The sequence below is a fragment of the Chiloscyllium plagiosum genome, unplaced genomic scaffold, assembly GCF_037043375.1.
Source record: "Chiloscyllium plagiosum isolate Xiang-an unplaced genomic scaffold, Cpla_swu_hap1 HiC_scaffold_17, whole genome shotgun sequence".
Taxonomy (NCBI): Eukaryota; Metazoa; Chordata; class Chondrichthyes; order Orectolobiformes; family Hemiscylliidae; genus Chiloscyllium; species Chiloscyllium plagiosum.
The window spans coordinates 37,706,766-37,719,395 of record NW_028270155.1 but is presented as its reverse complement, the minus strand read 5'-3'; the positions used below and the strand labels follow the sequence as shown (position 1 = coordinate 37,719,395).

Genomic DNA, 12,630 nt, shown 5'->3' with positions numbered 1-12,630 from the left:
AGAGGCAGAAAGAAAGTGCAAAGAAAGGCAATCCCAAGCCATAAATCACACAACTGCAACAGAACTTCTGAGCATACACCAGCCTTAGCTACCAAATACCATGAACCATCTTTACCCCAAAGGATAAATAATGGCAAACTGAGATATAACCAAAGAAAGAAAGCGACATAAAGGCAATACACAAACACCGACTGCAATAGGACAATTCTGGATTAGTGGTGCTGGAAGAGCACAGCAGTTCAGGCAGCATCCGAGGAGCAGGAAAATCGACGTTTCGGGCAAAAGCCAATGGAAAGTAGACATTCACCATGAGGACATTTTCAAACCTCTGGGATAGACCCGGTCCATTCTCATTACCATGACAACCGCAGCCCCACCCCCTTCGCTTGCACGCTCCGTGACGTCCCGGGGGCGGTTATCGCGAGATTCCCGCTCGGAGCATGCGCGCTAGCGGCGAGTGGTGGCATTTTGTTCGGAGGGAAGCGAGCGTGGAGCAGGAGGTGAAACGAGAGGCGAGTTCACTGCGCTTCGGTCAGTGGTGCGGCTCGGCCGCTGTGGTCTGGTGTTAGTGCGGCGTTTCGAGAGTGTACTCTGCATGCCCTGTCACTCCCCTGCCCTCTGTAAAAGGTTCAGGGAGCCCTGGTATCGTGGTCTCACCGCGGCCTGTGCGGTTTATGGGGATGGAGGTGACAGTGACAGTCTGGGCATTCACAGCTTGTACGCCTCCCGTTAGGCTCCAGAAGCAACTAAACACAAAAAAATTCCCGCATCTCTACATTAATCTGGCCGTATTAGACTTGTATCTTGACTGTACCTCGTTTTCTCATCGGAGTTTACTTTCCGCTGAAAGTTACTTTCCATGCAAGTTTAATCTGGTTTAAGTTTATCCTGCCGTGCTGGCGGCAAGTAAGTTTCTGTTCGTAACTTGTAAATGGAATTGCATGGAAACCTGAGCTTAGGGATATAAACCTTCTATAACTTCAATGGCGACAGTTGTATTTCTTTTAAAAAAAAATTGAATACTGTTTCTGAAACGTGGTGTTTCAGGTGTTAGGTCAATTTTATCTGCCTTTTACGTTTTGGTGAAATCTGGCGCTGCATTTGAACAGATTGCTGCTTATTGAACTGAATATGTATCCCGGTCGTGACGAGATCCATTAAGTTAAGATCCTGAACACCTGGCAATTATTGTTTTTGTATGGAGGAAACATGGCTCTTTTTGATGTCCCTGGTTACCTTAGGGTGTGTAATGTGATAACATTTCAGCCTTAACTTGTCTTGCTGTATTGAAGGTCACAGCTCATATGGGAGAATGCATAATTATTACACTTAGCAAAGTCCACAGATCAAATAATATCTGTGCAGAGGAAAGTCAGTGGTTCAGATTCTTTAGCGCTGATGAAAAATCGTCAATGAGAATGTCAGAATTTTAAATGAGGGCAAGGGAGCAGAAAAGCAGTGGAGAGGGCCTGTCATAGGGTAGAGGATAAGATTCATTTAATGACAAAAGATTGAATGGTGCAGCTGCTGAAGAGTGGTAATACATATCGAAAAGAAACAAAGGTTGTGTCAAAATGAAGTGAGAATTGCTCCAAAAATAGTATCTGAATGCATCATGAAGATATAAGGAAAGAAACAAAATGTAGACCCAGTGAAATAAAGAGGGGAAATCATTTTGAACAAGATGAAGGCAGACTTTATGATCTAAAGTTATTGAACTCACTATTCAGTCAAAGCTGTATAGTACTGAACCAGAAAATGCTGTTAGCTGAGTTTATGTTGAGCTTCATTGTAGGCAAGCTATGGAAAGGTCACCATGGCAGCAGGTAAAGAATCAAAACTAACTGGTCTTGGGGTCATGCTTGCAGACTGAAGAGAGATGTTCCACAAAGTAGTCATACGCAATACTCCTTGTAAGCTTTGTGTGCAGTCACTGATTCCTGTGTGCAGAACAATGTTTGGCATGCTGATCACAACATTGACTTCTGTTTTTGAAGTCACTGCTGCACATGTGTCTCAAAGGAAGCACTGAGGGTGGCAAGTGTATAGAATGAATGTACTGAGTGGGGGAACATTACTGTCTGAAACCACAAGTGGCATGGAAGCATTACCAAGCTGGCTGAGTCTTAAATGCCATAGTTGCTAGATTGAGTCTGTGGCAGATGGTGACAGGGAAACATCCACCTAACCTGGTCCTTACTAATCTACATGATACAGATGCAACCATCTATGTCAGTATCGGTAAGAGGAACCACTGCATAGACACTCTGGAGATGAAATCCTGTCTTCACAGTGAGGATACTTGAGTGTGTGTGTGTGGCACCTCTACCATACTAAAAGTCTGCGAGTAGCTGTAGCACTTCAATACTTGGGAATCCATGAGGTTCTGTGGACTATTGGCAGCACCAGAATTATATTCAATCACAATCAACTCTGTCCTGGTCTTATTACCACTACAATGTTATCATCAAGCCATGGATCAGCCTTGGTTCAATGAAGGATAATATATCAGACCAGGGCATATGTAACAATGAGATGTCCATGTGGTGAAGCTACAAAGTGGGACTGTGTGCTAAACAACAGAAGCAGCATGCAATAACCAGGGCTAGGTGATCTTTCAACTGGCAGATCAGATGTAAGCTCTGCAGTCCTACCGCTTCCAGTCATGAATGGTAGTCGACAGTTAAACAACTAATAAAAGTTGGAGGTTCCAGAAATGTCCCATCCTCAACGGATTGAGAATCATAGCACAACAATGCAAAAACAAAGCTGGAATATTTGCATCTACCTTCAGCCAGGAGTGCCAAGTGAATGATTTGTCTTGGCCTACTCCTATGATCCCCAGCATCTCAACCTTGATCTCATATTGAGTGAATGGAAAAATGGCTGAAGGCACCAAATACAGCATAGGCTATGAACCCTGACAATATTACAGTTATAGTACTAAACACTAGAACTCTAGAACTAATTGCTCTTAGCTAAGCTGCTTCAGTAAAACAACAACAAAATATTGACCTAGCAATCAGAAATATTGTCCAGGTATGTCCCGTGTGCAAAACGTAAGACAAATCCAACCAGGTCAATTAACAGCCTTGTCAGTCTACTCTCCATCATTAGCAATGGGAAGAATCATTGACAGTGCTATCGAGCAGAATCTCTTGCTCGTTGAAGCTCAGTTTTGGTTCTCCTGAGCCATTAGGCTCCTGACCTCATTACAGCTAACACAGACAAAAGAGCTAAACACCAGAGGTGAGATGATTGTTACTAACTTTGATGTCATTGCCATACTCAGTCAAGTGCTACATTGTTCCTGTCCACAATCCTCAAACCATGCTAGTATATTACACCAATCTGATGTTCTCTAAATTTGTTTTCTAACTTTGTATATCTTAAGAGAAGCCTTCTGAAAATCTCAATACACCACATCTACTGGTTCCCATTTAACTACTCCCCTAGTATAATCCTCAAAAGACTTAAGATTTATCAAACTGGATTTCCCTTTCATAAATCCTTGACTCTGAAAGTGTCCAGATATCACATTGTTTATAATAGATACCGGTGATTTCCTTACTACTGACATCAAGGTTCACATCCTAAGAATGAATAAAAAACAATCTTTGCTAATCTTTTCCTTTTTACATACCTATATAGTCTTACCAGTTTATATTCGGGTGCTATTCTCCCTTTCTTTATCAGTTTCACGTTCTTCCTTGGATGGCCTCTGAAATGCTTCCAATTCTTGAAGTTACTAGTTTGTTTTTAGTAATTTTCTAAACCTCCTCCTCTGTTCTAACACCGTCTTTCACTTCCTTTGGTAGCCATGGTTGACTGACTTATTTCCTGTAGGGTTTTTGTGCCTTAGACACAAAATAATTAGTGATCGGAGATATTGTACTATTCCATCAACTCTCCTTAAACCTCTGTCTCTCACTGCCCTCAATTCTGGAAGGAAAGATAAGGAAGTCATAGACTTGCTACTACTCCTTCAATCTCTGAATCACCTCTCCCCACACTCCACTTCAACTTTGCCACAAAACTTCCTAAAGTCTAGCATTGACTGCTCTGTATCTTTAAATTATTCATCACTTCCAATTACACTTTTCTGTAATCTCCCTTCTCAATTCTACCAAATCATGAAGATCGGAATTTGTAATTCCAGTCTGTTTCCTGCAAGGTTTCTGCCATACCACAGTATTGAAACAGCATTAAAAGAGGTCACAGATGATATTGTATGATTATGACCAGATTCACTATCCTCAACCTCTTCCTTGTTTTGGTTGACCACATCCTTCTCCATTGCCTGCGAGTAGATCTGTTCTCATTTGGATCTGTTCTTTCTAAACTAACTGTAGCTAAAGGCAACCCCAACAGTAGATTATTTCTGCCCTGTCACTCCTAGGAATCTAACCTTGGTCAATCCTTCTTCATCTGCATGCTTTCCCTCAATATTATCCTATGTCCATAGGAATCTCGTTTATCAGAAGGACACGGGTGGGGAGTATTTCATTCGGTTAATCAAATTTAGGATAATCGCATGCCAGGTAACATAATTTAGCCAAGCATTGGGACCTTGCAATCTTGCTGGATACTTGAATGCCGGATAATCAAGGTTCTTCTGTATGTTGACAGTCCACTGCCCTGCCTCTTTAGCAACTCTCATATTCCCCTCCATTGCCTCTTGAGCTGTCTGGTTGTTGGACTTCCAATCCTGAATAACCCAGAGCAAAACACCAAAAATAGAGTTTGTCTACTACAGACTGTGTACCCACCACCATATTTGGTCACTTTGTCACGTGAAATCAGGCTGTTCGAGATGTCGGTGTTGTTGGACTCTAAGCTAAATTTTGATGGTAGGCATTATTACAAATGTGAATTCATAGCTGTCTCTATTTATAAACTAGCAGGTCACAAAGCAGGTTAAAATCATAGAATTCCCGCTCCTCCGCCCTTGAACCCCGCCCCTCCAACCGCCACCAGGACAGAACCCCACTGGTCCTCACCTACCACCCCACCAATCTCCATGTACAGCGCATCATCCGCCGTCATTTCCGCTACCTCCAAACGGACCCCACCACCAAGGATATATTTCCCTCCCCTCCCCTATCAGCATTCCGTAAAGACCACTCCCTCCGTGACTCCCTCGTCAGATCCACACCCCCCCACCAACCCAACCTCCACTCCCGGCACCTTCCCCTGCAACCGCAGGAGGTGCAAGACTTGCGCCCACACCTCCCCCCTCACCTCCCTCCAAGACCCCAAAGGAAACTTCCATATCCGCCACAGATTCACCTGCACCTCCACACATATCATCTATTGCATCCTCTGCACCCGATGTGGCCTCCTCTATATTGGGGAGACAGGCCGGCTACTTGCGGAGCGTTTCAGAGAACACCTCTGGGACACCCGGACCAACCAACCCAACCACCCTGTAGCTCAACATTTCAATTCCCCCTCCCACTCCACCAAGGATATGCAGGTCTTTGGACTCCTCCATCGTCAGACCACAGCGAAACGACGGTTGGAGGAAGAACGCCTCATCTTCCGGCTAGGAACCCTCCAACCACAAGGGATGAACTCGGATTTCACCAGTTTCCTCATTTCCCCTCCCCCCACCCTGTCTCAGTCAAATCCATCAAATTCAGCACCGCCTTCCTAACCTGAGATCTTCTTCCCGACCTCTCCGCCCCCACCCCAGTCTGACCTATCACCCTCACCTTGACCTCTTTCCACCTATCACATTTCCGACGCCCCTCCCCCAAGTCCCTCCTCCCTACCTTTTATCTTAGCCTGCTGGACAAACTTTCCCCATTCCTGAAGAAGGGCTTATGCCCGAAACGTCGATTCTCCTGTTCCCTGGATGCTGCCTGACCTGCTGCGCTTTTCCAGCAACACATTTCCAGCTAAAATCATAGAATCCCCACAATGTGGAAGTAAGCCATTTGACTCATCAGAGCCACATGGATTCTCCAAACAGCATCCCAACCACCCCCACACTGTAACCCTGTATTTACCTTGCACCAATCCACCTAACCTACTCATCCCTGAACACAATGGGGCAATTTAACATGACCAATTCACCTAACCTGCACATCTTTGGACTTTAGGAGGAAACTGGAGTACCCGGAGAAAACCCATGCAGACGTGTAGAGAATATACAAACGCCATGCAGACAGATGCCCTAGGGTGGAATCGTTCACGGTGCTGTGAGGCAGAAGTGCTAACCACTGAGCCACCATACTGTTACATTTAAGTTTTAGTGACCTTCCATTTTGAAATTGATTTTATAAAATGCCATAATGTATTTCAGTTCAAAATAATAAGTGAAATCTTTAATGTTTCTGAAATGAATACACCATTGCCAAAAGAAGAAGAAACAGGAAGGATTCTCTTTCTCAACCTCTCCCCTTGCTTTTAAGCATGTTGACCCTGAAATTATCCACCAGCAGTCATGTCTCTCCAATGAGAGAGCAGCCCTGTGGTCTGGTAAGACTATGGTAACTTTGTCTTTAGTTCCATTCATAAGTATTTTAACCTTTTTAATTATTATTAAAAATAGCTGTTCATGTAGACATTTTAATTGGAAGCACACTAGCTTTCGGAGCGACGCTCCTTCATCAGGTGATTGTGCACAATCACCTGATGAAGGAGCGTCGCTCCGAAAGCTAGTGTGCTTCCAATTAAACCTGTTGGTGTTGTGTGATTTTTAATTTTGTACACCCCAGTCCAACACCGGCATCTCCGAATCATGTAGACATGGCTTGCAAGTAGCTGCCCACAGATTCCATTATTGTTTTAGCTGCAATAGTTCAACAATCTAATGTTTGAAACTTTGGGTGTTAAAAATATTAAGTTCATTTTCACTTTGGAGTAACAGATTACAAAGAAACTTTGGTTTCACTCAATAGTTTTGACTGTAGAATTTTGGGAATCGTACATTGCTTATATCATACTGAGCAGAACCGAACCTTTTTTGACTTTGCATCTTATTTTCTCTAGGTTCAGAATATATCTTAAATATTTTGAGTTATCTGAAGTTTTACTTAAAATGTCATTTTTCTAACCTTGACTATGTCACTATAAGATTGAGATTATTGGCAACGATAAGTAAAAACTGTGTAAAAGAGGAGACAATATGCATTTCAGATTACAGAATGAACAGTATGCCTGGTTGATCGACTTATATTCAGAAAGCTATGACATTAAAGAATGGTGAATATATTTTTATGTACGTATCAGCAGTTATGGAATTAGATGGATTCATTGATATTGAATATCCAGTGTATAAAAGTTCAATGTGAAATGGTTTCTGCCAATTGTACTATACAAAATGAATTGTGTTGGGATGTAGGACCTTGGGATCAGTTCAATGTTCAGCATGCAAATTTTTAACCCATACCGCTAGTGTGCCTCAGCACTGTTAATACCCAAAGAACTTGAACTCCAAATCGAAATCATTTTAAATGTGTTAATTAGTTGTTTTGGAATAATTCATATTTTTGTTTTGCTCTATGATTAGTCCAATATATTATAGTTCTAGCAAATTAGCATAACTTAGAAGCTTATAATGCTTATGATCAATTACATATTCTGGATGGTTAAAGTATTGGAATTATTGAAATCTTAAAGCACAAAAGAGATATTTTCTCTATTCCTCAAATTCTCTGTAGCTTTTAGCTACATGCCACCTTCTACACCTCTACACCACTGTCCAGTTCATGCCTTTAGGTACCTGTGGGCCCTGCAGGTGGGTGATCACATTTTAATTTAAGATTGGTAAGTTTCCTTTGTGAGTGTCCATACGATTTTGTTTTGTTACAGTATCCCACCAGAAGCTGCGCAATTCATTTTTGCTTATTTAATAAGAGTGGAATAATGGACCACAGTAGGAGACCATTCAATGCCTGTGCCAACACTTTGAAAGAGCTATCCAATTTATCCCACTTCCCCAGTCTTTCCCAAGAGAATGACAGATTTGTTCCTTTCCAGAATGTATTCAGTTCCCTTTGAAAACTGTTTCTGAATTGACTTCTCCGTCCTTTCAGGCCATGCAGTTAAGGTCATAAATCACTGCATTAAAACAAATTCCACTTGTCCTCCCCAAGTGATGATTATCTTAAAACTATCCTCTAATAACTGATACTGCCAAAGGAAACAGTGATTTCTTATTTACTCTTTTAAAACTGTTTATAATGCATGTCACTTAAAACTCCTTAACCATCAATGTTCTAAAAAGCAAAATCTCATTCTCTCCACACAACTGCAGCCATGACACCGTTCAAGATATCATCTTCGCACCCTCTTTATGGTATTAATGTCTTGCTAAAGTGTAGTGTGCAGAATTGCACACAGCTCTAGCTGTGGTATAACCAAAGAGTGAAAGTTCACAAGCTTCCTTGCTTTTACACTCTTCCTTTAAAAACACACTATTTAGGATAAGCCAGATAGGTATATGAAGGAGAAATGAATGGCAGGATCGTGGGAAATCGTGTCTCTCTCTAATTTGATTGAATTGTTTTGACAAAGTAACAAAGAGGATTGATGAGGGCAGAGTGGTGAACATTTTCTATATGGACTTCAGTAAGACATTCAGCAAGGTTCCTCTTGGTGGACTGGGTAGTAGGGTTTGATTACATGGAGAGAACTAGCCATTTGGATACAGAAATTTAGAAAACTGAGGGTGGTGGTGGAGGGTTGCTTTTCAGACTGGAGGCCTGCGTACAGCAGTGTACTACAAGTATTGGTGCTGGGTCCACTGCTTTTCATCATTTTTATAAATGGTTTGGATGTGAGGGCATAGGTTTAGGGTGAGAGGGGAAAGATTTAAAAGGGACGTAAGGGGCAGCTTTTTCACACAGTGGGTGATGCGTGTATGGAATAAACTGCCAAAGAACATAGTGGAGACTGATGCAACTACAACAGTTAAAAGACATCTGGATGGGTATATGAATATGAAGAGTTTAGAGGGATATGGACCAAATGCTGGCAATTGGGACTAGGTTTCTTCAGGATATCTGGTCAACATGGACAAGTAGGACCGAAGGGTCTGTTTCCGTGCTGTACAACTCTATGACTGTTATCTGCAAGTAAGGGGAGATGAATTGCATTGGCACATGTGATCTCAGAAGCCTATGGAGACTTGTTGTGCTCGATAGCCTGATTCAGTGCTATAAGTTCTGTTCGATGTAACCTAAAGGCTAAGAATCATATAAACTATTTTTAACACTCATCAGTTTGTCCTGTCATGCTCAAAGATTGGTGTATGTGAACCACATTGCTTCTATTCTTGCCACACCCCCACCATTTAAATTGTGGCAATGAATTCATATTGCCCCCCCTCATTTCTTCCAATCTGTGTTTCTCAGCATTGAATTTCATCTACCATTTGTCTCCCATTTCATAAATCTATGCATGCCCTTCAGAGGCCTGCTGTCATTCTTTTAGCTATTAGCTTTATTTTCAAGATTTCTGTTGTCTATAAATTTTGAAATTTTTCCACCTGTACTGAAATCTGAATTTTAAAATAAATTCTTTCATTGAGAATTTTAAGATGTCAGTGGATGCTGCAGTTGTTGGGTGATTGTGTAGCTCTTTTGCCATTTGCAGACTTCAATATAGATACAGTAATGATACAACTCTTGATATTCATCAGCTTGTTTCAATGTTAGATTTTGTGAGTTTTAAGTATGTACTTAATAAAACATTTCTTTGTCTTTTCCAAAATTGCTTTACCGATCTAAATCCATAAATTTCTAGTGAACATTCTGTTCTGGTTTTTATTAGAGAAAACAAGCATTTGCTGGAGGCAAGCCTTTATTTCTGTGAATTTTGAAAAAAAAACATGCCAGCACCTATTTGACAAGGGCTAAGCATAAAAGTAACGAAATTAGAATGAACTGTTGCTTTGCAATATTACTGAGATTTAAAGTACAATTTCTGCATCAGAAAATATTAAGTAATGTAGCTGTATTTTGTAGATAACATATGACCTTATAGAGGTTTACAAAATTATGAGGAGCATGGATAGGATAAATAAACAAAGTCTTTTCCCTGGGGTCGGGGAGTCCAGAACGAGAGGGCATAGGTTTAAGGTGAGAGGGGAAAGATATAAAAGAGACCTAAGGGGCAATTTTTTCATGCAGAAGGTGGTACGTATATGGAATGTGCTGCCAGAGGAAGTGGTGGAGGCTGGTACAATTGCAACATTTAAAAGGCATCTGGATGGGTATATGAATAGGAAGGGTTTGGAGGGATATGGGCCAAGTGCTGGCAGCTGGGTCTAGATTGGTTGGGATATCTGGTCAGCATGGACGGGTTGGACTAAAGGGTCTGTTTCCATGCTGTACATTTCTATGACTCTGAGATGTGCATGTTACTAGTAAGGCCAGCTTTTGTTACTTATTAATGCCATTGCGAAGGCTTTGGATAGCCACATTGATGAACCGTTGCAGTCTTTGTGGTGTTAATACACCTATTGGAAGGAAAAGGCGTTTGAAATTTTTGAACCATCATAAGTGAAGGAGGGGTAATATTATTCCAAAGCAGGATGGTGCTTGACTTTATGGGGAACTTGTAGTATTCCGCTGTTCTTGTCCTAGATAATAGAGGTTTTAGTTTTGGTAATCAGACTATTTTATGACAGTTTATCATTTTGAAAGTTTATATTTGCAATATGACTGTACCAAAGAGTTGATATTCACATTTATTTAGATTATTCCATACCAGTATTTTAATTTGACTTTAGCCCGATGTGATGAAAGTTTATAGTAAGTGATTACTATTTGGGAACTTAGATTCTAGAGTTAAATTTACTTTTTGTTTTCAGTGCTGAAGAAGTGTGACTTTCTTTAAGAAATTAATTTGGACAGTGAGCTGAAGGCACTCTTTCCAATTAATTCTGTGGCTTAAGCTCAATGGCTCAACAAGCTATCTGGTGAGAATATTGCTGCTTATGTTCACATCAGCTTTTATAACCTACAGAAGGGGAGGCCAGAATGATAAGTAGGTGGCAGTTCAGATGAAATGATGCATACGAACACATGCTGTTTCATTACTTAAGAGTAGTGAAAGCCTTATTTGAGTTCAGTCAAAAAAATCAAGAGTTAGACTGTCTGTATGCTGGGGAGAAAAAGTTAGGGAGAGAATCACATCTGGTAAATACACAGAAAGTCACTGAAACTAAATGCTTGTCAACTCTTCAATTTAATAAGACATTTCAAGGGGAAGATGGAAGTGCTGAGAAGAAAAAGAATACATCTTTGTTTTTAATGTTTATGATAACAGCTTTCCAAATTGTATGTTTACTTTATTTTTGTGTAATTAACTTAATTTTTTTTTCTGAAAATGTTGAGGAAATTGTGCCATTGTGTTCTGTGGCTAACCACCATGGTATCCAAATTGCATAATAAAACTTGTGGTGTAACAAGTCAGATATTACTCTGGAATCTCACTTCTCCAGTAGCTCCACATAATTGTTTTTTTTTAAATTGCAGATGTCTTGTGAATTCAATAGATTTCTTTCCATAAAGGGTTGTCCCTTCACTCTCTGAGGCTGTGCCCTGGTTCCTAGTCTGTCCTATAGTGGAAACAGTTTCTCCATGTTCACTCTGTGCAGGCCTGTCTGTGTTCTGTAAGTTTCACTGAAGCCCTCCCCCCAAAAAATCCTTCTAAGCTCCTCATATGACATGTCCTTCATTCCTGGCATCATTCTTGTAAACTTTCTCTGGACTCCCTACAAGGCTAGCACATCGACCTTGGATACAGGGTCCAAAATTGCTCATAATATTCCAAATGCAGTCTGAGCAGCCCCTTATATACCATCTTAGTAGTACATCTCTGCTCTTGTATTCTAGTCGTTTCAAAATAAATGTTAGCATTGCATTTGTCTTCCTAGCTGCCAACTGTACCTGCATGGTCACCTTAAGAGAATCCTGAACTAGGACTCCTAAGTCCCTTTGTGCTTCAGATTCCTGAAGCTTTTTACTTATGGAAAATAGTCTACACAGCTTCTTCCTACCAAAGAGCATAACTTCTTACTTTCCCACATTGTATTCTGTCTGCACTTCTTTGCCTACTCTTCTAGCCTGTTCAAGTCCTTCTGCAGCCTTCCTGCTTCCTTATTTCCTGTCCCTTGGCCTATTTTTGCATCATCTACAAAATGAGCAGCAGTACTTGCTGTACTCTCCTTTCGTGCAAATCGTTAATGTATAATGGCTGTGATCCCAACACTGACTTGCAGGGCTCCACTAGTCACCAACTGCCATCCTGAAAAAGACACTATTATCCCCACTTTCTGCCTTCTACCAGTCAGCCAAACCTCAATCCAAGCTAATACCTTGTCTTTAACACCTTCAGCTTTTGTATTATTTAGCAGACTTCCATGCAGCATCTTGGCAAAGGCTTTCTGGAAATCTGAACAGATCGTGTCCACTGGGGTTCCTTTCTCTAACTTGCCCGTTACTTCCTTTAAAAAGTCTGATAGATTTGTCAAGGGCATGATCTACCCTTGATGAAGCTCTGCTAATTCAACCCTATTTTACCAGGCTCTTTCCTGTCTTCTAACTTTCTCCCTTCTTAAACAGGGTTGTTGCATCAGCCATTTTCCATTTGGACCCTCCTGACTCCAGTGATTCC

The 12,630-nt window shown here is 41.1% G+C and overlaps 1 protein-coding gene across 1 annotated transcript in view; it reads left to right on the top strand.

The window, feature by feature from the left end:
* The first annotated feature begins 512 nt into the window (after positions 1-512).
* znf507 (zinc finger protein 507) overlaps positions 513-12,630 on the top strand; it is a 60,344-nt gene continuing 48,226 nt past the window's right edge. The window contains exon 1 of the mRNA XM_043706845.2: positions 513-531. The gene's annotated coding sequence lies outside the window, so the exon portion shown is untranslated. The remainder of the gene's footprint in view (positions 532-12,630) is intronic.